This window comes from Chinchilla lanigera, unplaced genomic scaffold (genome assembly GCF_000276665.1).
Source record: "Chinchilla lanigera isolate Chin_1 unplaced genomic scaffold, ChiLan1.0 scaffold00010, whole genome shotgun sequence".
In the NCBI taxonomy this organism is placed as follows: Eukaryota; Metazoa; Chordata; class Mammalia; order Rodentia; family Chinchillidae; genus Chinchilla; species Chinchilla lanigera.
In genome coordinates, this window is record NW_004955411.1 from 36,489,930 (window position 1) to 36,514,082 (window position 24,153).

The 24,153-nt window shown below is 42.9% G+C and overlaps 1 protein-coding gene across 1 annotated transcript in view; it reads right to left on the minus strand.

Moving 5' to 3' along the window:
* The window catches only part of Fyn (FYN proto-oncogene, Src family tyrosine kinase), a gene marked incomplete in the record, with an annotated part of 194,505 nt that overhangs the window by 86,774 nt on the left and 83,578 nt on the right, over positions 1-24,153 (minus strand). Inside the window, 1 exon segment of the mRNA XM_005377912.2 lies at positions 22,056-22,125.

Here is a 24,153-nt window from a genome sequence, read left to right on the forward strand (position 1 = left end):
AAAAGTTTTTGTTGGGTTTTTTTTGTGTGTGGGGTATTAAATCCAGAGCCTCTTGTATGGCAAGCAAGCATTCCACTGCTGAGCTATATCCCCAGCCTACAAAAATAGATTAACTTCAGAAAGGTAAAAATAATCCCCCCATTATCAAATTAAATGAGAGAAACAGTATGGCTTATTAACAGACATTGAGAAACATTCAATAAATTTTAACCTTTGTGATTTTCAAAAAATATAAAATCTTAGTAAACTAGGATAAAAAGGGAACTTCTTCAACCTCAGATTATGATTTTTCAAAAATAGAAACTCTTGGGGCTGGGGATTTAGCTCAGCGGCAAAAGCGCCTGCCCGGCAAGCGCAAGGTCGTGAGTTTGGTTCCCGGTACCGGAGAAAAACAAAAACAAACAAACAAAAAAAAATAGAAACTCTTAGTAAACAAGGACCAAAAAGGAACTCAAATAATCTAACAGAAAGTATTTATCAAGGATCAATAGTAAGCATCATACTCACTGGTGAAATCTCAGCAGGCTGTCCTTTATCATCAGCAGCAGGCTACAGGTTTATGCTAGCCCTACTTCTTTTTAACACTGTGTTACGCATTCTAGTCGCAGTGGTAGTATTACAGACAGCTAAAATATAGGCAGCTGGACAGGGGTAGGCCCTTCAGGGAAGCAGTGCAAAAGATAGGAACACATTACAACTGTGGCCGGAGGTGTATCTGTTGAAGTTAGGCCTCAGGATAAAGATAAAATGACCAGGCCTACCCAAGAGATAAACAATAAATTAATATTAGTATCAGTTGCCCTGGTGGGTAGCTGGAACCCCCTGGTTCATCTCTTCTGACAAAGGTTCTTGTTCTTTCCATGTACACCTGCTTCCCGTTGGATCAAATTATCTAAATGGCTAATCTTATTGGTAGATCAAGGTTTTGTCCCACATTGTACCCACTTCGTGATTTGCTCCCACCTCATGATTTTGCTCTACAAAACTTACTTTGTAAAATAGGTTCTGTGCCAATCTATTTTTCAGGTCCCTTCCTTTCTCTCAGAAGCTATCTCTTAAATATTTCCTGATCTTAGCCTCAGTTGTTCCTTAGAATTTATTCTTTGATTTGGGGGAACACGAACTTGGTGTATCTGACATCTAGCGGGTTGAGAGCGTTCCATTTATTTCCTCTCTATCAGTAGGACAAGAAAAATAAAAGATTGAAAAAGAAGGTCTAAAACTGATTTACAGATGATATGATTGATTACACAGACAACCTAAGAGAAATACACATAAAATTTTGAAATTGGTAAGAAGCTTCAGTAAACTGCCAGGTATTAACTTCAATATGAAAAATTTTGTTCCTCTGTGCAAATAACAGACAAAGTAATTTTAAAATTGGAACACTGTGCTCATTTTTCTTGACCTTCATCTCTTGCTCTTCAACAGACACCTTACCAGGTAAGCACAGGATGATAAAAAATAATTAAGAAAAATGAGTAACCTAATTATACTGCAGAACTCTGAGAGGCAAGGACCATAATTTCATGGAAACTTTACATGGTTCCTCCCTGTTCTGTGGCGCCCATGGAAAAATTTCATCTTGAAAAAATGAGGCATTGTAGAGGGGTTACCTTGAACTGTGGTGAACCACACTATTACTGGAGACACAGGCCTCTGCAAATCAAACTGTGCCTCAAATGAAAAATAAAAGGGATATCCTCTTTTCTGCACAGCTTATAACAAAGTTAGCGGAAAACAGCCATCCAAAGTGGCATCCCTTCAAGGAGACAGGTGTCGTACAGGGAGATAGGCACCGGGCAAAGCCCTTTAACACTCGGTTCATCACCTACAGGAAGGTCATACTGAGACATACCGAAAGTTACTTGCAAAGAATCTGTTGGAGCTTCACTACAATCATGCACAGGATGACATTGAAATTTTAAGAATTATTTGATCTAGTGATGACCCCTATACTTTTATGACAGGCTTACGTATAGCTATGAGTATGGGTTGGGTCTGCTGGTGTCTCTAACAGTCTTAGAGGTGTATATTATACAAATTTCTCCCACCAGTACATTGATCCATTATAATTCCTTATAAAGTGACAATACAAAAGAGATAAAATTCTAAACTTTTTATATTTACTTAGACCCAATTTAGGAATTCACTAAATGAAAACAGTTACCAAAAAAAACTATACTATGATACTGCCTCTTTTTTGGAGGTATTGGGGATTGAATAAAGGGCCTACCATATGCATGAGAAATGCTCTCGAGCTGTTCTATCCTTCGTCCTTTTAAAATTTTTTATTGAGAGGGTCTTGTTAAGCTGCCCAGGTTAGCCTTAAACTTGTGATCCTCCTGACTCAGCCTCCCAAGTAACTGGGACTATAAGCATGTGCCACCATACTCAGCTATGGTGCTTTTTAAAACATGCTAAAAGCTAAATAACCTTCACACTCAAAATAATCAAAAGTAGGGTACTATTCCTATTTATTGGCTTCCTAACTGATCAATTGGTCCATTCTTAAAATGGAATACTATATAGCAGAAAAATCATACTGTGAAATAAATTTGTTGACATATAAAATATTCATGGTACATTGCTAAGTTTTAAAAAGAGAGGTCTCTGAAACACTTATAGCTGAAGTACTGTACAGTTTCACTGTGTGCAAAATAAGCAACGAAACAGTGTCTCGCTGCTGGCAGTTACGGTGGAGGGTAGTCTTTGCTTCCTCTGGCTCTCCTGTGCACATCTGGCTAAGCCCACCCCCATCTGGAGAAGGTGCTTCCCCCCATCTTACTTCTGCACTACTAGCAGAGGACGGAGGGGAGCTTAGCCCAGGACCTGGGAGCAGGCTATAGATGAGAATTCTGGGCACACACAGAAGGTCCATTACCCCCCATGTCATGTTACTCCCCTGCTCAACAACTTGTCCTAGCTCTGACCTGTAGCTTCCAAGCCATCTGCTCCACTGCCTCCACATCTTGTCCACCAACCTCCCACTGGCCCAGTGCACCTCCATCCGGGATGGTATGTGTCTCCACACAACTGTCCAAGCAGTCCCATACCACGTCTACCTTCCAGGCCCTGCTGAGCCTCACCTCTCCAGTTGCTCAGGCACACACTGGGTCTCCCCTCTCTCCGTTCCTGGCTGACATGATCTCAGCATTTCGTGTACTCAGCAGTGGTCCTCTCATCTTTACCCAGCTCCTAGCATGAGGCTAAATTACAGTAGGCCAGAAGAAGATGTTTTAATGTGAGGTGATTTTGCCACGTTTGAGTATAAACAATCTTTACCTTCTGATCTGTCTGCCTCACTCTTTCTGCGTTTCTTAAGAGAATGGTATTTTTGCTGTTGTTCGCTCTTTTTCTTTCTCTGACTCCCTCTGATATCTTTGCCCTCATTTAGTTGCATGAACAGATGAGAAACCCTAAGTGTAGACAGCGCATGATTCTCTTGTCCCATTCCCAAGCGCACAGGGTGCCGTGACCTGTAGGCCCACTCCCCTTGAGGACTGTGGACTTTTTTGTTTCCCTCTGGTCCTTGCTTCTCAGGACTCTGGTGAACTGTGTTATATATTTGTTCATTTGCCCACTCACTCACTTCAGCACTCAGCCACTTAGTGCCTTCACGTGCTGGGCACTGTTACTGAAACTCACAGTTGTGTGTCTTGCTTCCCCAAGCACACTGGGAGCTCTCTGTGGCAAAAGCTGTCTGCTACAATTATTTAATTGTCACCAGAGCATCCAGTAGGGCACTCAAAGCTTGTTTGGGAAATATTTAACTGATTGACTAAAATGAGAAGGAGAAGCACAAGGCAGAAGGCTGCAGTTTTCATTTAAAACTACCCTCTCCTGTGTGGTTTGATTTCAGATGGTATAAAAGGGAGGGGAAAACTGGCTCTAGCAGAGTAAGTAGAGCTTTCATTTTTTTCTAAGCCTCTGCCTCAGACAAAATGAGACAGTGACACATGTGAAACATTCTTTTAAGCCACAGAATATTTTATAAATATGAAGTGTCATCATCATCCTGGTGTATACTATTCATACCTTACGATGAAAAGTTGAATCACAAGTAAGCAACCAAATCACTTCATTTTGCAAGCTTCTGCAACAAGCATCAAAATACAGCCAGAAAAAGCTGACAGCCTGACAAAATCCAAATGGAAAACAAAAATAAGCCAGAACAGCCATACACCCAAAGAGAGAACAAAGCTGCACTGCTTGGAGGAAGAAATCCTCTAATAGCCTCCACACTTCTCCTGCTCACTTCCATCTGCTTGCATTTAAGGAAACCCAGCCACTGCGGTCCTGGCAGCTGTGGAGACGAAAGGATGTATGTCTGTCCTAAGTGTCTGGATGGCTGCAGCAGGCAGAGACGAACAAGAAAGCACAGCGCCACAGTGCGGCTCATGTTCAGGTCAGTAATAATGTACTGTGTGTCAAGCAAAGCTGAACCAACAAGCTCTCCTGGTAGAGAGACCACATGAAATAATGACAAACATCATTCTGGGTAGGAAGACGCAGTGCCCCGTGTGGGCAGGGACGCTGCAGCCTAGGGGCCTCCCCAGCAGCGAGGTGCGTGGAGCTCAGGCTGCAACCAGATTTCTGACGGAGAAGGGACTGGACAGGCAGGCGTGCATGCTTCTTGCTGTGGGGTAATTGTAGCAAAACTTTCCTGGAGAAATCTTAACTTTTAGAAATGCCAACCCTTTGACTCTGGTCTCACTTTGATCCTGGTCTTTTGTCTGACCCCAGCCTTCACTCTATCTGCATGCCCACTGCCCATGCTCAGGACCTTTCTGTGTTTCCATAGTCTGAGGGGTCTGCTAATGAGTAAAATAGGTAGTATAACTCTTCTGAAAACCCAATAATTCAGCACTTTGAAGAATAGATGGTCCATTTTCAGATGGTGAAACTGGTACAAAGATGTGAAGAGAAAAGATGTTCACGCCACCAGCTAGTAACAGGGATGGACAAGGCAGAGCATTCCTATTACATCTACAAGTCACATACAGCGATGGAAAGAAACCAGCACTCAGAGGCACTTGCTCTGAACCAGGGAGTAGGCTAGGTGCTTGCTCATACTTTTCCCAAGTTCAAAATCCACTGTTATCCTATACACTAGGCTTAAAAAAGCTAAGCAACTTTCCCAAAATATTGCAGCCCCTAATGATAAGATGAGATTCATGCCAGGGTCTGATTACAAAGCCTGTTCTTCGTTTTAGCCTGTACTACCTAGAGATTTCTGAATGTAGTAAGGTGAGAGAGTCGTGAAGTCATGAAACAAGCTGTTCTTTGAACTCCGTTCACAGTAAGCAATAGGATAATGGTACGAACATCAGGTAGTTACACGGACTCAAGATTCCACTAGAATTTTGGAAGGTGAAGTTGGAATTCAGTGGGAAGGGGTATTATTGAAAACATCTTGTTTTTATGGAGTGGCCATTGTTTTGTAATTTGTGGGAACCCCAAAGGACTCTGGAGAGGGAGCTCTTCGCCTCCAAACGGCTCCCTCCTCCACAGGGGGCTGAACCTCGAAGGGCAGAGAGACTTCTCTGGGTCAGGAGCACTTGGCTTTAAGCAATCAAAAGTGTGCTGGGTGGTTCCGATAGCTGCCGAGCTGGGGAAGAAGAGTGCAGTTGGAACACAGAGTTCTTTGCAGAGTTGGGAGGGGGCTCGCGTACTGTCTACTCAGGGTCTCCCTGTACCTACAGAGAGAAAATAACTTCATGAATCCCCTGCATGGGTATCTCTGCCTCCAACTACCACTCCTCATAGAGCTGAGACTGCTCACCAGTTACTACTGGTCAGGCCAGCTCACCATCAAAGCATAAAGTATGTGGTTGCTAGATGGCTTTTTATGTTGTGTGAAAAAAAACTGGCCATGCCATTCTACAGAAAGGAGTAGCTTCAACACACGTTTTATGCATCCAAAATGTTCCTCTGGATGAACAACGGCAAGAAGTCACCATGGACTCCCACATGGCCTCAACTGGAAGAAGGAATTATTTCTCAGCCTGGCTTTCCGTGAGCAGTGATGGGAAGGAAACGTGCTGAGTAGTCAGTCCTGGGCCGCCCTGGGAGAGGCTCTGCTTCTCCACCCAGCAATCCTCTAAGACCTCCGCAGCTGACGTTGACTATTTACAGCTCTGAATAATCTCTATCCTTGGCTTACAATTTTTAAGGTCAAAACTCAACTGAGCCTCAAATCTGTCTCTTTGGAGCAGTTATCAACAGAATAGATACCTGAAAGTAGCTTGCGTGTCTCATCCACTGCTTGATGGTTATGACAAATTTTGCTTCTGTTGGAATTCCACCCCTTCCCAGTATCTTATTGTGAGAAGCGTCACTCATGAAGTTTGAACAGTTTTATGCTGAACACTCGTAGAGTTACCACCTAGCTTTTAACATTAATATTATGACATGTTTGCCATATCACACAATTGTGTCTCTATACAATAAAGCTTTCAAACTGCACGTTCATTTTTCATGGCCTTTATTCCTCTGAAGTAGAGCTGGGGGTAGGGGGAGAGTACTGTGGGGCACCCCTGGGCGTGAAGGCCTGCCTGCACACTCTAGCCAGGAGACCTTGGCCAGTGTTTGGTAGAGCCTCAGTTTCCATGTTCTCATGGGTGACAATACCTGAGGGTGCTATGACAGGGGAATACGCTGTGGAAAGTGCCTGGCATGCAGTCAGTTCAGTACATGGTAGGGACATGCAAACAACTTTGTTTTCAGACTATTCTCTTCTCTCTTATCTACAAAACAAAATTCGATCAGTCAAAAAACAATAGCAATAATCCAGACAGAAGAAGCAAGAATGGAAGAGAAAAGATCAATGTCAGAGCTGGGTAAAAGGTACACGGGGGTCCCTTACACTTTATTATTTACTTCTACATGGTAAAATAATAAAATGTTGAAAAAAAAAAAAGCAAATCAACCATCAGATTTTTGTCACGCAAAGAAGGAAAAAAGAAAAAGGAACTAGGTAATTTTATATTTCCTACGTATGAAATATTTATTGAGAAACCTCCGAAGAATTAAACTAAGATGTGGTGATGCTGGGGTTAAGGGTACAGGGTTGGGGAGCCCTACAACCTCTCACCCTCATGGCTGTGGGATGGGTGGGAAGGAGGAAGGATGAGGCTTGGGTATTTTGTAAAAGCTCCCTAGGTGATGTGGTTCACTCTTGGGTGAGAACCTTATGCAGGCAGAAAAGTGTAAAACCACACTTTCCAGCATGTTAATTGTGAGAATAAATACTTTGCATAATGCAAATCTTGTGCCTCCAGCTAATTTGCAGGCAGATGACATAGCATGAGATGCCTCTGATTTAGCAGAATAAAATTACTTCTAACTAAACAGCCTCCCTCTGTTAAGTCAGTCTACTAAGAACACAAGTAGACTGCGTTCTCCTACAGCACTTACCAACTGCCTAAGCTTGTAGAGCAAAAGGGTTCCTTCAGTGGCTTTCAGAATTAGGAACTTGGAGAAATTTGGAGGGAAAAAGCCCTGCGGATCATGGTAAGCAGAGAAGTACAAGGAAAGGCTTCACTTCTTTCTTTCACAACAGAAGTACCTTCTCTGGGTTCTAGTTCCCTAATTCTTTCCCTTCCCTGCTGAGGCTCATTCTCCCTTGTTTCCCTTCACTGGCAGCTGGAGGCCAGGAGGGGGCTGTCATGAAATCATGGGGTGGGATAGCAGTCAGGGAGCCATCACTGAGCAGGGGAAGGACTGTCTCAGCAGTGTGGGATCCTGCGGGGGACAGGCCAAGGCAGGCTGCCACTGGAGAGCAAAGGCACCTGCAATTTTGTGGGCTTCCTAAATGGGTCTAGGGAGGAAGGAGAAAGCTCTTGACACAGAGAAGCCCCCAAATGAGCACACACACACCCTCCTGGAGGACCTGGCAGGACTTTTATATACGTGTGTTATGGACTGAACTGTGTCCTCCTAAAATGCATGTGTTTAAGCAAGGTGACTAATCCCCAAGGTGACTATATTTGGAGACAGGGCTTTCGAAGTGAGGTTCAATAAGGTCATAAGGGGAGGGCACTGACCCAATAGGACCAAGGTCTTAAAAGAAGGGGAAAGGCCATCAGGGTGTGGGGAGGCCTACAGAAATCATTGGATTTCTGAGAAGGCAGCCGGCTGCAAACCCAGGAGACCAGAAAAGCCTCCTCATGAGAAACGCACAAAGCTCGGGCTTCCAGACTGTGAGAAACATAGTTCTGTTGTTTGTGTTGCTCAGTCTCTGGTATTTTGTTACAGCAGCCCCAGCATACTCACACATGAGACAGAGACAGTGTTAGATATAGAGGGGAATTTTCCAGCCTGCAGGACCACTCTGAAGTGGCATTTAAGATGAACCCTGCTGCAGACTGGAGTTAGATGCTAAGAGATGAGAGTCAGGCATCCTAAGAGGAAGTGAATGGTCAAAGCATGTCCAGGGCATGGAGCTGGTTTGGTTTGGCTACAGGATTAAATGCAAGGTGAAAGTTAGATGTGGTTGGATACACAGATCATAAAAGGCCTTGAGTGTGAGGTTCTGGTGCTTAGTTAGGTGTTTCTCAGGGGGGAAGGGGAGCCTCAAAAAGGTTTGAAACAAGAAAGCAAGATTGGCATGTGTGCTGAAAGGAGACCTGACACAGAATAAGCATCAATGCCAGTCACTGTGTTAGCAGATTTCTTATCTCTTCTCATCCTCAAAATAACCACCATTTTCAACATGAGAAAGCTGAGGTTCTCAGAGGGGAAATGACTTGCCCAAGCCCCCACAGCTGGGCAGGAGTGGAGCCCCATTTCAAGTTCATGCCTAGTGCCAGAGCGGTGCTGACACTGTATATCCTCACATTTAAAGCCTCTAAGCCCCTCCCATTTCACCATCTCCCTCCATTCCCGTCAGAATAGCTCTTCTAAGGAACAAGGCATGCATTTCACATTGCTTTTATGGTTGCAAAACGGGAAAACCAACTACAAAAGTTTCCAATGATGGGAACCTCCAAAAGTAATCAGCCTCCAAACAAAGCTGTTATGTAAACAGGTTCTTGCTGTCCTTCTCTATTAATCATCATCTAGGGGTCAAGCTGAAAACTTTCCTGATGTGTCCTGTGGCGTGAAAGCAACCAACAATGGTAACTTGAACAAAAAGTTGAGGTTTTGCATGAGCAGCCCTCCTGCATGGACTATATTTTCAAGGCAGGATCAGCAGCCATTCTCAAATACCCCCTACCCCTCAAATTCTGCAAGACTGCCTGCCTTAATTACAGAATACCTGAGACTAGGTAAATTATAAAGAAGAGAGGTTTGTTTTGGCTTCTAGTTCTGCAGGTCCAAGAGCGTGGCACTAGCATCTGCTTGTTTGGCTCCTGGTGAGAGTCTCATAGTAGAAAGACAAATGAGCAAAGATAGATCACATGGCAACAGAGGAAGCAAGTGAAAGCTGAGGAAGCAGAATTGCTTTTAACAACCTGTTCTCATGAGAATGAACCCATTCCTGTGAGAAAGGCATTATTCTCTTAACAGTCTATTTGCATTTCTAAATTTATTTATTTATTGCAACACTGGTAATTAAGCCCAGGGGCTTTGTACTGATCTGCATCTCCAGCCCTTTTTATTTATTTATTTTTAAAATTTTGAGTCAAGGTCTCACTAAACCACTGAGCTACCCAGGCTGGGCTTGAATTTGTGATCCTTTTGCCTCAGCCTCCCAGAGTGCTATGATTACAGGAATGCACCACCACAACCAGCTTCTAATGGCCTCTGAAAGGCTCAACCTTACAACACCATTCATTACATTGGGGATTATGCTTCAGCATGAGTTCTGGTGGGGACAAACCACGTTCAAACTACAACAAACAAGTATCCAACATCTGTGAAGACACAAAGCTGTTTGCTGTGTCCACATGAATAACATATAATAAGGAATGCCAAGTTCATTTGACTTTTTTGCCTAGCTCCTCTTCCAAAACCTCAGGAAAATGACGAATAAATAAAAATTAGGCTAGAAAGAAGTTAATGCCCTGAAAATATAAAAATCAAGTCATATCTTAGCATGCACCCACAGAGCAATTCACATATCCTTAAATGTATTGTTCAAAGACGAAGATTTTTAGTATTTTGTTAGCAGCATCTACATAGGTAACTTGGGTGCTATTTTGAAAACTATATGTAGTGACATTACTCTAAGTCACCACTGTGTCCCACATTATGCCAGGGGAAAGACAAAATGGCTCAAAGCATCACTTTAGCACACCAAACACACTGCACACCTAACATGCTGCACAACTACTGTGTGCCAGACCGGGATGTGTCCTTGGACTATATGGATCAAGATAAACAAACCATGTCACACCAGCAATGCTGGACAGTGCCTTTGAAACAAACTATGTCATAAAGACTCATTTTAAACAGAAAAATAAAATCCTGAGAGCTGTTCCTTTGATAAACAGGCAGCACACTACCATTTTCTTGCCTATTTATGCCCCCAAAGTCATGCTCCACGGTTTCTCTGTGAAACATTTTCTATAGCACCAACTACCTTGCACCCTCAAGAAGTTGGCCAGGGTAGAGTGGGAATATGTGCACATACCCCAGTATGCATGTGTTTGCTGAGATTCTCCTCTTTTCTTTCTCTAAAGATACACTCACATATACTTTCAAACTGCATCATAATTGTTGGATATTGTATACCATATACACAATGTCTCACTGGACCGCTGATTCCCTAGGGCAGGAACAAGGTCTACTACTGCTCCCTAAATGCACAGTGAGTGAGTGAATAATTGTTTCAGCTGGGAGCTCTGTCTTCACACTCTAAGCTGTTGAAATATTCTCCAGGGTGGTAGATGTCAAAAATCTTAAAAATTTCAATGCATGCATATAAATACATTTCAAGTTTACTGCAGTGTAATTTATATATAGTAAAATTCTCCCCAAGTTTCGAGAAGTGGGTACAATTGGAGCAGATAGTGCTTGCATACCTGCCTGAGCCCTGCTCCCCAGGACCCCAGCTGACTGGAGGTACAGTGGGACCTAGGTACTGGATTTCTGACATCTCCTCAGGTAGTTCTGATAAAAAGCCACAGGTCAGGAATCCCCAGAGTATATGAGTCTGCCATTACCTTCTACCTTTCCTTATCTCCAAGCTCAGCCATCTCTCTCAGCCAACTATTAGTTCTGAAGATGAAACCAAAATGTTCCCAGTCAGCACCCTCCTTGGAAAGAACAGCGAGGTACCCTGACACTTGGCTGGAGTGGACTATCATTTCTGCTATTTAGCAGAAATACTGCTACTTAATGACTTGATGGAGTGAGCATACTATATCCACTCTCCAGGAAATAAAATTGGCTTTGAGTGGGAATGGATAAAAAGATAGTGATAGGACAGCGGGCCTAAGTGAGGACTGCTTCGTGCAAATTATGTGACATAGGAGAAAACAAGCCCTCACATCATATCGCTCTGATTCCAAACACAACCTTACACCTGAACCGCTTTAAGTGGCAGATTTCAAGGGACCTGTGAATTGTAAGGTCAGCATCAGTCATAACCTAAAGCATATAGCAGTGAGGATTCAGGGAAAACTCATTTCTGGGAGAGAGACTGGTTTTGCAATGTCACCCATCCTGCAGTTGCTGGGAGACCAAAAAAAAAAAAGGTATTATTTCCTCTGTCACTTAACTAAGAATGTTGGAAGACAAGGGGAGCCTGGCTTCTAATTAACAATAAAGGTCTTTTCCCCATTCAAATTTCAATTCTTACACATCAGGGTTTGTATTTGGTGAAGGCCAATGTACAAACTCCAGGAGTCTGCTACCCTTCTTTAGACCTCTAGCCCTAGGACTGTTATTACAATTTCATAATTCAAATAATGGGGTTAAAGGCCAGAGATGTGACATTCAGTGGAAGTAGAACCTGACCTTCACTAACGTTTTATTGTGAATAATGCCTAACTGATAAGATTGATAGATGGGGAGGAGACAGGACCAGTGAAAAGGGAAGGAGAGGAAGAACATTATTAGTTAAAATGGAGGTAATTCGGCATTAAAAAAAAAGCAAAAACAAAAAAAGGTATAATGTGTACATGTTCTGTGGAGGTTACTGGATGACTACTAGGTTATAAATATTTTAAAAACCCATTGATTAGGATGGGTCTTTAACAAGGAATGAATTACAAAAATCATCTTGGCTTTTAAAAATGCCACTGGGTGACTGAGAGAGAAAATCATGGAAACTGTACTGTGAAACACTCTTACACTATCATTTATAAGCAGTGTGTGTTGGTCTCACCAGCTGCCAGGAGGGAGGGAAACTGCTGAGCAGGCAGTTACAGCCAAACCAAACTCTCCCTGTAATTAGAGTGTATGTGTCGGGGGAGGTGACACAAAGAGATAGAAATATGTGGCCTGAGATTTGGGGGACAGAAGAAAGTTGATTAGGTCCCTCTCAAGAGATTTAAATTTAAGAAGCCAGCTAGGTGTGACCTTGGACTTGTCCTCTAGGCTGCTATGCTGCCTAGGAAGGTAGCTAGTGGGCACGTGGTTGACCTAAAAGGTGGCCTGTCCACACTGACACATCTGTGACTGTAAAGGACACTTGATTTCAAAGACAGAGCATAAAAGATTTTAATAATTTTCAACACTGATTGCATGGTAAAATAACATTTTGGAAGTATACTGAGTTAAGTAAAATATACTATTAAAAATTCATTGTTCTTTTAACTTCCTTTTAACATGGCTTCTAGAAAACTCCATACATGCTCCCTGCCTTTCTCACTTGTTAAATGTGGTTGGTGGTGGGAACCTCGCTGATGAGGGTTCAGATGGGCAGAATCACTGTGGCCAGTGGTGCCAAGGTAAAGCACCATGGTTACCCCTTGGTGACTGGAATCTTCAGTTTTAGGGAGTGTGAGGAGCAGGGGCAAGAGACTCAAGCTCAGCCCTAACCTGAGCATCACTCCCTCTCAGTGCCTAGGTGGTATCTGTGAAATGGAGAACTGGATCAAACTATTGCAGGATCTCCATGCCTGAGTCATTCCCATCACCCCAAAGTCAAGAATAATTCTACCAAAAGCAATTAGAATGAATCTGTTGTCTTTCTCCTCAGCCAGGATCCCTCTAGAGCCGCATCACCGCGTATCTGTTAGCTCTGCTTCAGCCCGTCACGGGAACAGGCTTCCAGATTCTCCCGTGACCCATAAACCCAGTCACAAAGAGACAAAGAACAAGGTATGCAAGATAGTGAATCAGATTTCACCTCCTGGTAAGGACTTGTGAGAATATGAAAAAAAAATCCTACAGATAATATTCAGAGGGAAATGTATTACCACTGTGCTGTTTGTTTATTAAGAAATGTAAGGTTTGGATTTGAAGAAATCCAGTGCCTTTGATTATTAAATAACACTGTTAAATAAACTTCCATTAAACCTAACTTTCCCCTCTTCACATATCTAAAAATCTACACACCAGGCTGGTATCACTTCTCAAGTATTTTAATCTCTTATTTGTAAAAAAGGATGTTAAAAACAAACATACAAATCAACCAAGAAAGAATTCCTTCTTTTATACAGAGTCTGACCCAAGGCTGCCCCAGGCAGCACTAGAGCTGTGCAGAAAACTGACGACTCGGGGGCCAGTCTTAGGATGTGCGCAGGGGTTGCCTCCATAAGTCAGGTTGGTTAACACACAGGGCAAGAGTTCTGGCCGAACATGGCCCATGAACCGGAGGCCCAGAACCCCTTCCCTTTTAGAAATGGGTGGCTCTGTTTTTCTCCAGCTGCATAGCCCCCTCACAACTGATTTGTTTAGGGACTTTTTAAAAAATTTATTTTACAAATAAAAGAAGGAAAACATATTAACAAACAGACATCCCTTTACAAAATAGCATGAGAACAATACAAACAATATAGAGTAACAAAGTTGTAGGAAATTAACAGTGGTTGTTGTATTGCGTACTGATATCTTCAAAGTGGTTTCTCACGAAAACAGAGACATGCAAGATTGATCAAACAAGTAATCACCAACTGTTCCTTTCAGTAAAACAATAGAACACAGTAGTACAACTATGTTAGCTAGTCTGTATATACACACATACATAATTTCCCCTTCTTTCCCTTCTCTTTTCCCACACCCCAGTTGCTCTGAGCACCTTCCTCTCGTTTCACAATGTCTATCATACCTTCTAGTTTTTATTTACTCTTTCAGGTTCTTACTGTTTAGGGACTTTTGCAGCCCAAGGCAAAGTCTGTAGGAAGGGAGGCACATCAGAGGGAAAATGGAAGAGCTGAAAAGCCGGACCGTGAGGATTTTTAGCTCTCCCACAGGGACTGAGAGACCTTGGGCAAGTCACGTTGCTAGTCTGAGCAGTTCTGTTGGAAGGAAGTAAAAATTCTACACATCTGGTGACTTCGTAGTAAAAATTCCTCTAAACTTATTCTTTCTTATCCCAAAAGCAAGAAAGGAAAATCTTTCACATAATTTATTACCACAGCAAAGTCTAGCTGACCACCAGGAAGTGGTTAAAGAAAAAAACTATCACTGAAAATATATAAGAGCTTAGGTCAGTAATGGCAAACCTTTTAGAGACCGAGTGCCCAAACTGCACCCCAAAACTCACTTGTTTATCACAAAGTGCCAACACTGCAATTAAACCTGAACACCAAGGATTTAATTTAGAAAAACAATTCTACATTACATCTTTCATCTTATAAAAAAAAAACAACACAATAGCAGAGCTTTCAATGATGCAAACAGCTTTTTACTGAGAGGTAAAAGTTTCAACTGACATGCTTTTGTACAATTAATGTGATCTCTGCTGCTGTCTGCAAGTTGAGAATTTACTTGGTTCACGCGCTGACAGAGAGAGCTCTGTGTGCCCACTGAAGCACGCGTACCCTAAGTTTGCCACCATTGGCCTAGATCATAAACTACAATGAATCCAGGAAAAGAAAGCAAAGGGGAAAGGTATCGGGCAATACCCCTGAAAAATCCAGATGAGGCTTGGATCCTCAAGCCACTGGATGGAGGGGAGGCTGCAACAGGATATTCCCAAAGGACCCATGTACAGCCCATAGAAGATTTGCTATCTCAAAGTGCACCCTGACTCGGTTCAGTTTGGTACTGCCTTACCCAAGATACCAGACTCAGCACTGAGGATGGTGGAACAAGCTGACATCATCTGCCCCATGACACGATGCGGTATCAGGCACAGGAAATCACTTTGGCAGCATTCATGCCAAAAAATGTTCCACTTTCACCTCTTAACAGACCTCTAAATGTAATTCTTTTCAGGAAGAGGAGAGTAAGTTCAATGAGATTATGAAGAAACAAAAAAGCCCCGCGTGTAAGACATTCTACAGCACAACCAGCCTGGACTCTCCAAGAAGTCATAAAAAAGCCACACATTCTTTTACAGGTCCAAAGAAAACTATCAACAAAACACAGTGAATGAATTTGACTAGACACTGGGTTTTGGGGTGGGGAGGTGAGCCATAAGAGAAAGTGTGGAACAACTGGGGGAAATGTGAGTGTAGATTGGGCACAACCGAATAGTATGGAATTATTAAATTTCCTAGATGTGATAACAGTATAGGAGGTATATGGTTAAAATATTTACAAGTAAAATGTTAAGCTGTTTGCTACATCCAAATGATACAGAAAAATGTATATAATATACATAATTGTATATGTATTATACATAAATGGGTATATAATTGGAAGAAGAGAGTAGAGCAAATATGACAAACAGAACAAAAGGTGAATTTTGGTAAAGGACAGATAGGTGTTTGTTTTATAATTCTCCCAACTAGTAAGTTTGAATAAAAAAATAGAAAAAGAACTAAGAAAGAAAACAGAACAAAAACTAGATACATACACACACACACACACACACACACACACACTTACACAAAACAGGAAAGAAGGAAAACAAGATGGGATCATATCATTACCTCTTTCTTTGAGAAGGCCCTTGACAATGATATTCAGGTCAGCTTCTCTGTGTGCCTTCTCACTCAATGTGGTTTTATTCTTTCACTTTAATACATTTCATGTGTGTTCATTCAAACTGACATAGCTGTTTTGGCTCCTTTGCTGGCTGACATCAAAGCCAGACTTTAAAAAAGCTCTGACAGTAGGCTGTGAGCGTGCATGAGGTAGGTATGAAGCCTAAGATAACAAATCAAAAACTCCTGAAATTGGGACCTATAAGCCCTATCAGGGTGGTTTTAAGACAGCAGGATTGAATCAAAGGCTGGGGTAGTGGGCACCCTCTCGGGCTCTGATCCTGACACGCCCCCTCATGTGCACTGGGCACTGAAGGAGGAAGGGCAGGGCCAGGGTGCTGGTCAGCTAGGCCAGCGAGGTTTTAGACTGTTCCCGGGGACAGTATGCTGTGCCTGAGTTCTGGTGCACAGAGCAACAACAGTATAACCTGTATACCAGTCACGCACTTACTACCACTGCCCAGTCCCTACAGTAGCACACATCAACACTGCCACCAGATCTTGAGGACAATAAGAAATGTATCCACATGCTCCCATATGCTTGTTTTAGACATGGTAAATTCAGAAGTGCTGGATTTTATCTGGTAATTATATCAGTTTTACCAACTAAGAAGTGGTTTGGGGGAGATCAACTGTGCCACAGCTCTTTATAAACTTGTTAGCTATACCACTGGTATTCTAATGTGCATCCTACAGGCAGCCTGTCAGCTAGAGGGAGGTCTGCGGGTTGGGGCTGATCACCCGAGTTCCGGGCAGGATCTGTCAGTCTTGTCAATCTAGTCACATGTCAGAATACTGGACAGTTTTCGGTACAAGAGCGCAGCTTTGAAATGGGTGAAGAGTAATTGTGAAATGTGGACCACCACGGCCACCAACATGCCTGCGCACACTCCATCCAAGCCGTGAAGCTCGCCCCAGGTCATTCCTGACAATGTTTCTCCTTAATACAGAGTGGGAAATTTTGTTTTATGTGTTGCTATAGATGAAAACCACACCACGTGGTGAGTTTTAGAGTGAAGACAGACGGCGATGATGTGGGCTGCAGTGGTGGACGAGCTAACATCAGCCTCATGGCAACTCTGCAAAATCTGGTTTAGGACGTTGCCCAAACTACCATGGAATAACAATGTCACTTTTCTTGGTGAGCAAGTGATAAAAGGATTGTGGGATGACTCTGGGGGTCAAGACTACCAAGTAACACAGAGGGTAATGCTCTTGTCCCACTTGTGGACAGAGCTGGTCTTTAACATAACCCACATCAGAGATGTCTTCTTTCCATTTTTGAGAGAATCTTAGAGATTGCACCAGACCAGGGCATACAACTTCTTGTGGAACTGTACGTTCTGAACAAAAGCCCAGAGTGGAGAGCGGAGCAGGAACTCACAATCCAGCGCTTCACACCCACAAGGACAGCCTGGTTAGGAGGAAGACACCTGTAGCAGGGCTTCTCGTTCTGTCACTGCGGTGGGCCCAGGGAGCTGTATTTCTGACCAAGCTTTTGGGCAGCTCTGCTCCAGGGGCCACAGGCTGCTCTTTGGGGTACTCATGGACATCTTTCCAGAGACTCCTCTGGAAGCAGGTGGTCTTCATAAGTCAGCATGTAGATAAAAGTGCTTCTCCTGCCCCTAGGTCTGGTTGGGTTTTGGGGGAGAAAACTGCCTGTCTTTACTCTATCTCTGTTCCCCCTGCCCCCAGTCTGTGTCATTGACAACTAGTATCATTGTGCTGACCTGATTTCTCCTTTAGCACGTGCCTTTAAATGAGGCCCTGAAAATGCTGACAGGACAAAAAGCTCTGGCCTCTCTCCCTGTTCAGGTCCAAAGCTTGAGATCTTAACAGAGAAGTGAAGGTGGTCATAGAAAGCTGGGACCGAGGCGGCAGAGCAGGTAGAAGGCACATGTGTGTCTTGAAGAAAAGAAGGGAGAGCCAGACATTACTGGCCTGCTGTAGGTTACCAGCTGTTGGGAAAGCAGTACTGAAGTGGCCCAGGGAACGTGGCCCATGGGCTGGAGGGGCGCAGGACAAGTGTTGTAAGTGGGTAATGTCTCCACAGACACTTACGACATAAGATCTAGTGTCACCAGGGTGTTTTTAATAGTTTCATTCAAATCTCTTTACCTATTCAACTTTGGTACATTCCTTAAAATTTCTTCTATCTTAAAAAAACAGCAGTTAATAATGCAATTGGCTAAATCTTTGCCACTTGAAATGACATCTTCCATTCTTCTCTTACCTGGGCTCTCCAGAACACATTCTCATGGCATTCTCGAAGAAGCAAAGACTCCCAGAAAAATAGAAGATAGTGAAGCTAAAGAACACTGTAGCAGAGCTGCTGGTGAGAAAATAGTTACATCCACAGCACATGCCACACCCTTCCTGGGAAGACATCACTGGCCTTGAAGCTGGTTTAGTACATCCCAAAATATACCTCACAGAAAGCAGTTACTCTCCCAAAATAGGCCCTATAATTAAGTAAAGTCTTTTCAAGTGGATTGTTCTGTAGCACAACTTGACATATGCTGCTTTAATCTGCTCGCTTCAGCGAATGTAGCCACGTTGGTCTATAAAGGCTCTCCACTGCTCACACTTAAAACGACTGTGTTGTCACTAGCAAACCGAGGCAAATCAACAGTGCTGTGTATCAAAATGATCAATTGCAATCATCTGTAGTGAGATCACTCTTCTCCCTAAGAACATTTTCAGCACACCAGAATCGCTACCTTTGATTCAACAGGAAGGGCCAGTCCAGGTGAAATACCACTGTACCTCTGAGGTCATCTTAAGACAAATCAATCTGAGGAAGCTGGAGCTGAGTCGTAAAGCACAAGACAACCTCCTTTATGTGAATGCAGGGCTCGTGTGTGATCTTCCTTTGCTCTTTACGGGCTGGCTCTCAGTGCAAGATCCAAGACCCAACTGTCTGAATTCACGTATGTCAGTTTTTGCTTGGAGCCAAGGCTATGGAAGAGGCAGCTTCTTAAGAACCCCTTCGGTCCTCTGAACACATTTATTCTTACAAACAATTGTATATATAATTATAATTGTAAATATAATTATATCTATATAATTTAAATACTTAAAATTTAAACCTTAGAACAATGAGTACTGACACTCAGATTTTGTTACTTCCAACGTCAGGTTCTCAGCCTCAGCCCTACTGACCCGTTGGGATGGTTCGCTCTGTGTGCATGCGTGTGCTTGTGCACATGTGTGTGTGCATCTCTGTCCTATACACTGGAGGGCACTGAGTAGCATCCCTGGCCTCCAGCCACTAGATGCCACTAGTACATACTCGCCCTCCCTCAGTTATGACCATACAAAATGACTTCAGACATTATCAAATGTCCTCTGGGAAGGCAAACTAATCTATTTGAGAATCACTGCTATTTATGTACTAATATCTCATCCTTGACATGAAGGGGCGGGGTTGGATCTACATTTTTCAAGGGACCCAGAAGTTTAGCTTTAAAAATTACAAACTCCCCCTGACTCACAGTGAGGAATCAGGTTCTGTGACACACTACCATCTCACAAGAGTTATACAGACTGATGCCTCCATTTAAGGGTCCCTGGATCCGCTCCACTTTGGTCAGGACACTGATGATGTCTCTTGAGCTACTACCCTCCCTCCCTGCAGAAGCTCCATTCTGAGAAGAAATGTCTGGCAGAACTCCTTTACAGTCCATGCTAGGCACTTAGTACTGAGAGTGACCGATGAGGATTAGGGCTGGGCATCTAGTAACCTCACCCACATAGGCAATGTGTCTGTGCCAGACCCCTGAGGCATAATGTTCTGTGCTGGTCAAATGCAGGGAAGGGGCTAGGGAAGCAGACACCTCCTCAAAGAACTCCGTGGAGTGAGGAAGGACATGAAAATAACATCAAAGGATGAAGAGTTCAAGAATGGGAGACAGAAGTTCAATCTGGAGAAGGGATGGTGTGTCTACATATCTAGAGGGCTGGTGTCTGGGAAGGCAGGTGTGGTGCCTGCCTATAATCCCACTACTCTTGGGAGGCTGGGACAGGATCAAAGTTTGAGCCCAGTAAAGAATAAAAAAGGGCTGGGGATGCAGCTCAGTGAGAAAGGGCCAAGGTTTCAATCCCTAGTACAGTAAGAAAAAAAAAAAAAAAGAAAGAAAGAAAAAGAAAGACTAAGGAGCAATATGTGATTCAACAAATATCTGAATATTTGTCACATTCCTTTGGTGTGCTGGGCACCGTGACAACAGTAAGGGACAAGACCAAGGTCCCGTCCCATGAAGTAAAGAACGAAGTCCAATCTGAAAACTAGATTGTTATTCTTTCCTCCCAGCCTCTTGCCTTTCTTTTCTTAACAGCTCATTTTTTTTTCATTTTAAAAATTAAGTATTAATTCACATACTGCAAAATTAACCCCTTGTAACGTATAGTTCTCCGAGTTTTCCCAAAAGCATGGTTGCATAAATACCACATCATAATTAAGATACGGTCTAAATCACTGCTCTAAATCATTTCCCTGTTGGGCTGGGCATGTCGCTCAGTAGTAGAATGCTTACCTATCATGTGCAAGGCTATGGGTCTAAACCCCAGTACTCCACACACTCCCAAAGTTCCTTAATTGGTTATTATTTTATGTTTTCATCTTTATGTTTTCATTAAGACAAAATACATAGCTACACGGGATACAGTATGGTAATCTGATACATGTATAATGGTCAAATCAGGACAATAAGAAATTGGGTCAGGTACTTCATGAGATCATGTCCATCTCTTTGGGTCCATAAAACTAGAATGTGGTCACCTTCGGACCAGGACCTTAAACATCAGCCCACTCAGTGTGGCACAGGTGGTTATTCTCAAACCTCAAAGCCAAGTTCTGTTAGTCCAAACTAGACACTGTCAGTTCAGTAATGGGATCTTTGTGAAGCTACATAATAAACATAGACAAAAAAAAAATCAAGATTTGAAAATGAAAGCCTAAGCATGGCAATCGCAGTATAAACTGAGAGTATTTCCTACCCTGAGCCCCTTTTCTCCTTGTTGACTTGGTTCACCATAACAGTAACTGAAAAAAAATTGAAAAAAGCTCCAACTGTAAGGTTTCACATGGCCACAAAGGTGACAGGAAAGGAAGTTTGACAAGATCAGCTTGTCTGAGAACGGGTCACCAGGGCACAGAGGAAGGCATATGTTACAAAGCCTTCCAGGCTCACAGTGGCGAGGTCGCTGGAGGGAACCATGAGGAGCAGCTCTAGTGCCCCTGTGACAGTAAGTGGGTATGACTGACCCATCTCAATAGCCTTCCTGCTGGAAGATGCACATTTCAGGTAGTTTACCCTCAGTGGCAAAGGTCCACCTCCAAACAAGGCTGCTCTGTGAGGAAGAACCTCACAGCACTGAGCATGCACTATGCCCCCCACACTGCTTAATTCATTTCGTCCTCACATAAACCCCAGAGGTAGTAACATTAAAGGTCTCATCTTATAGAAAAGGAAACAGAGATTCAGAGAGGTTATGTAAAAACTAGAAGGCGCAGAAGGTGTCCTGATCCCAAAGGCTGTCCTCTTTATTACTGCGAGCGAGGTGTGGGTAGCTGCTGAACGGAATGTTCTCAGACTCTCGCTGCTGCTATCACACTGGTCTGTGGGCCGGCTCATACTGGATTCTTAACTTCCTTTAATTCCCCATTCAATAAGCAGCTAGCTGCCTCCTTCTCTCTCACTTCAATATATGGGTCTCCCTGCCTTGGAGAGATTATTTTACTCTGGTCTGTAAGTTTATTACTCATATTACAAAACTGGCTTAGAACATAAACTAAACTGCCAAGGATGTTCTTACCCTGTATGTAGAACATTTCCCAAATCTAGACTTGTTGGACTTTAGAAAATCCCATATTGCTTAATAACATTAATAAAAAGGAAAAATCACATTGCCAGGAAATAGCAATGCAGTGCTTCATTCAATTAAAAATTTCAATTCTTTCCAAATGCAGTGCAGATTTAAAAGGTGTACAGAATAGGCAATGGCATGCCTTCATGAGCACCGTTAACAGTGAAATGTATTAGAAATAAATGCAGCAACACTTACTAAAATTTCTGCCAACTACCACAGACTTTATATGCACCACATGTCTTCTCCAACAGCAGCAGGACTGGTCCTGAAAAACAACAGAATGAAAGAAAAAACTTATTTAATAGGCAATTTAGCACACGTTGTGCTTCTCCTTTGATAAAACAGTGACCTCTTTCCACCGTTTCATGTGCCCAATGATGCACCAAACTTCACCTACCAATTTTCCCTTTGATTTTCATAGGAAGATGAAACCAACTCACAAATACCTTTAGCACATACTTATACAGAAAAAAAAGGACAATAGAATAAGCCAGGAAATGTGCTTACAAGCATTTTGAATTTTAAACTCTAAAATAATCAAAGACAAGAGAACAATGGAAAAGTATTTAAAATTGAACTCATAAGGTTTCACCCCCAAACCAATCCTCTTTCCTTTTTTTCAGAAACACCCTCTCTCCAGCTCTGAGATCCCAAGCTTGGTTAATATTAATATGATCTCATCTCTCTTTGGCAGCTTGAGGTCCTAAGAAAGTAGTGACCCCTTAACACTCTACAAGTAGATTATAAATGACTGAAGTTAGGCAACAAATAAATATGCTCTCTTCTTACTTCTCTTCAGAAAGTGAATGCCAGCTGTTCATTTACATACACACACACACACACACACACACACACGACTCCTGTGTGACACAAGCACAATTCCTGCCTTCTTGGAGCTCTGAGTCTAGCCACTTGCTCCAACTAGTTCTGAGTAGCTGGGAATCCTCATCCTTTCAGGGCCTCTGCATAGACATTAAGGAACAGGCAGCGATGCCCTGTGTGGACCTATGTTATTAGGGCCAGTATGAGTTCCTTCTCATCTACTCAAGACCAGGTGAGATACTGTCAAGTCTCACAGATGTGAGCCTATGGTTTTGGGGCAGGTGGATCAAATAGGTGGCCTGGTAAAATTCTGTGTCCTGCTCCAAGTACCCTTCCGAATGATGCTGTGTTTGTGTGGAAGCCAGAGATGGTAGCCACCTAAGCTACTGTCTCACAAAGCTCTGCTCCAAACTGGCCACATGCTTCACTCGGAGCCCTACTGAATCTCAGGATGGACCCTAAACTGTCTTATGTTTTTTCCTAAATTGCTACTGTGCAGGATTCTTAATGTGTTTTGTCAAAACAAAACAGAATACACAGTTCTTCATTTTCAAATGAAGGGAGCATAATGTTTTTATCCATTGAAAACTATTCATCAGGACATTGTGACCATTCACTTTGGCAGAAATTCACCATCAGCAGCATTTTTCATATGCGACAATGTGTCAAGTGACTCTGAGGGAAGTGGGAGTGTACTCTCCCCTCCCTAGTAACTACTAACACTGAGCTATGCACTTGGAGAACAAAGGTCAGACTTGGCCTTTTCTCCTTCCCTCCTTCTTCTCCTTCCCTCCCTTCTTTCCTTGTATTGGGAATCAAATTCAGGGCCTCTGCACTGAGTTTCATCCTCAGCCCTTTTTAAATTTTGTATTTTGAGATACAGTCTTGCTAAGTCCCTAAGTGTGCTCAAACTTGTGATCCTCCTGCCTCATCCTCCTAGAGTGCTGGAATTTTAGACATGCGTCATGTGCCTGCTGATATACTCCTTCTATATGGATGGATACTTAGATCCATTTCATCTGTTCTTTTTGAGACATACCAGATACACATGTCATTAATCACTAATAAAAATAACTGAATGATAAAGTGGTGACTACTGCTTGTTTCTAAAGTTACAATGTCTACACCGTTACCAATGCCTAACAAGAAGTTTACTGGTGCTTCCACACAGCAATATACAGTGCTGCATATACTACTGCTTATACAGACCACTGTTGCGTGCTCCTGCTTCCTCTAAAGACGCATGGAACAAGTAAGTTTCCCTAACACTGCTCTCATCTCTGAGGGGGTCATTACTTCTTCCCAGTAGAGCCCCCACATTTCTCAGATACAACCTCTCATGAGCAGATGACAGTGCTCTCAGCTGCGGGGTGGGGACTGAACGGTCTAAGGCTTTGCAATGTGCCCAGCCACAATATTAGCATCACCTGTGAACTCCTTAGAAAATTCTGAGTCCCCTTCCCCAAGTCAA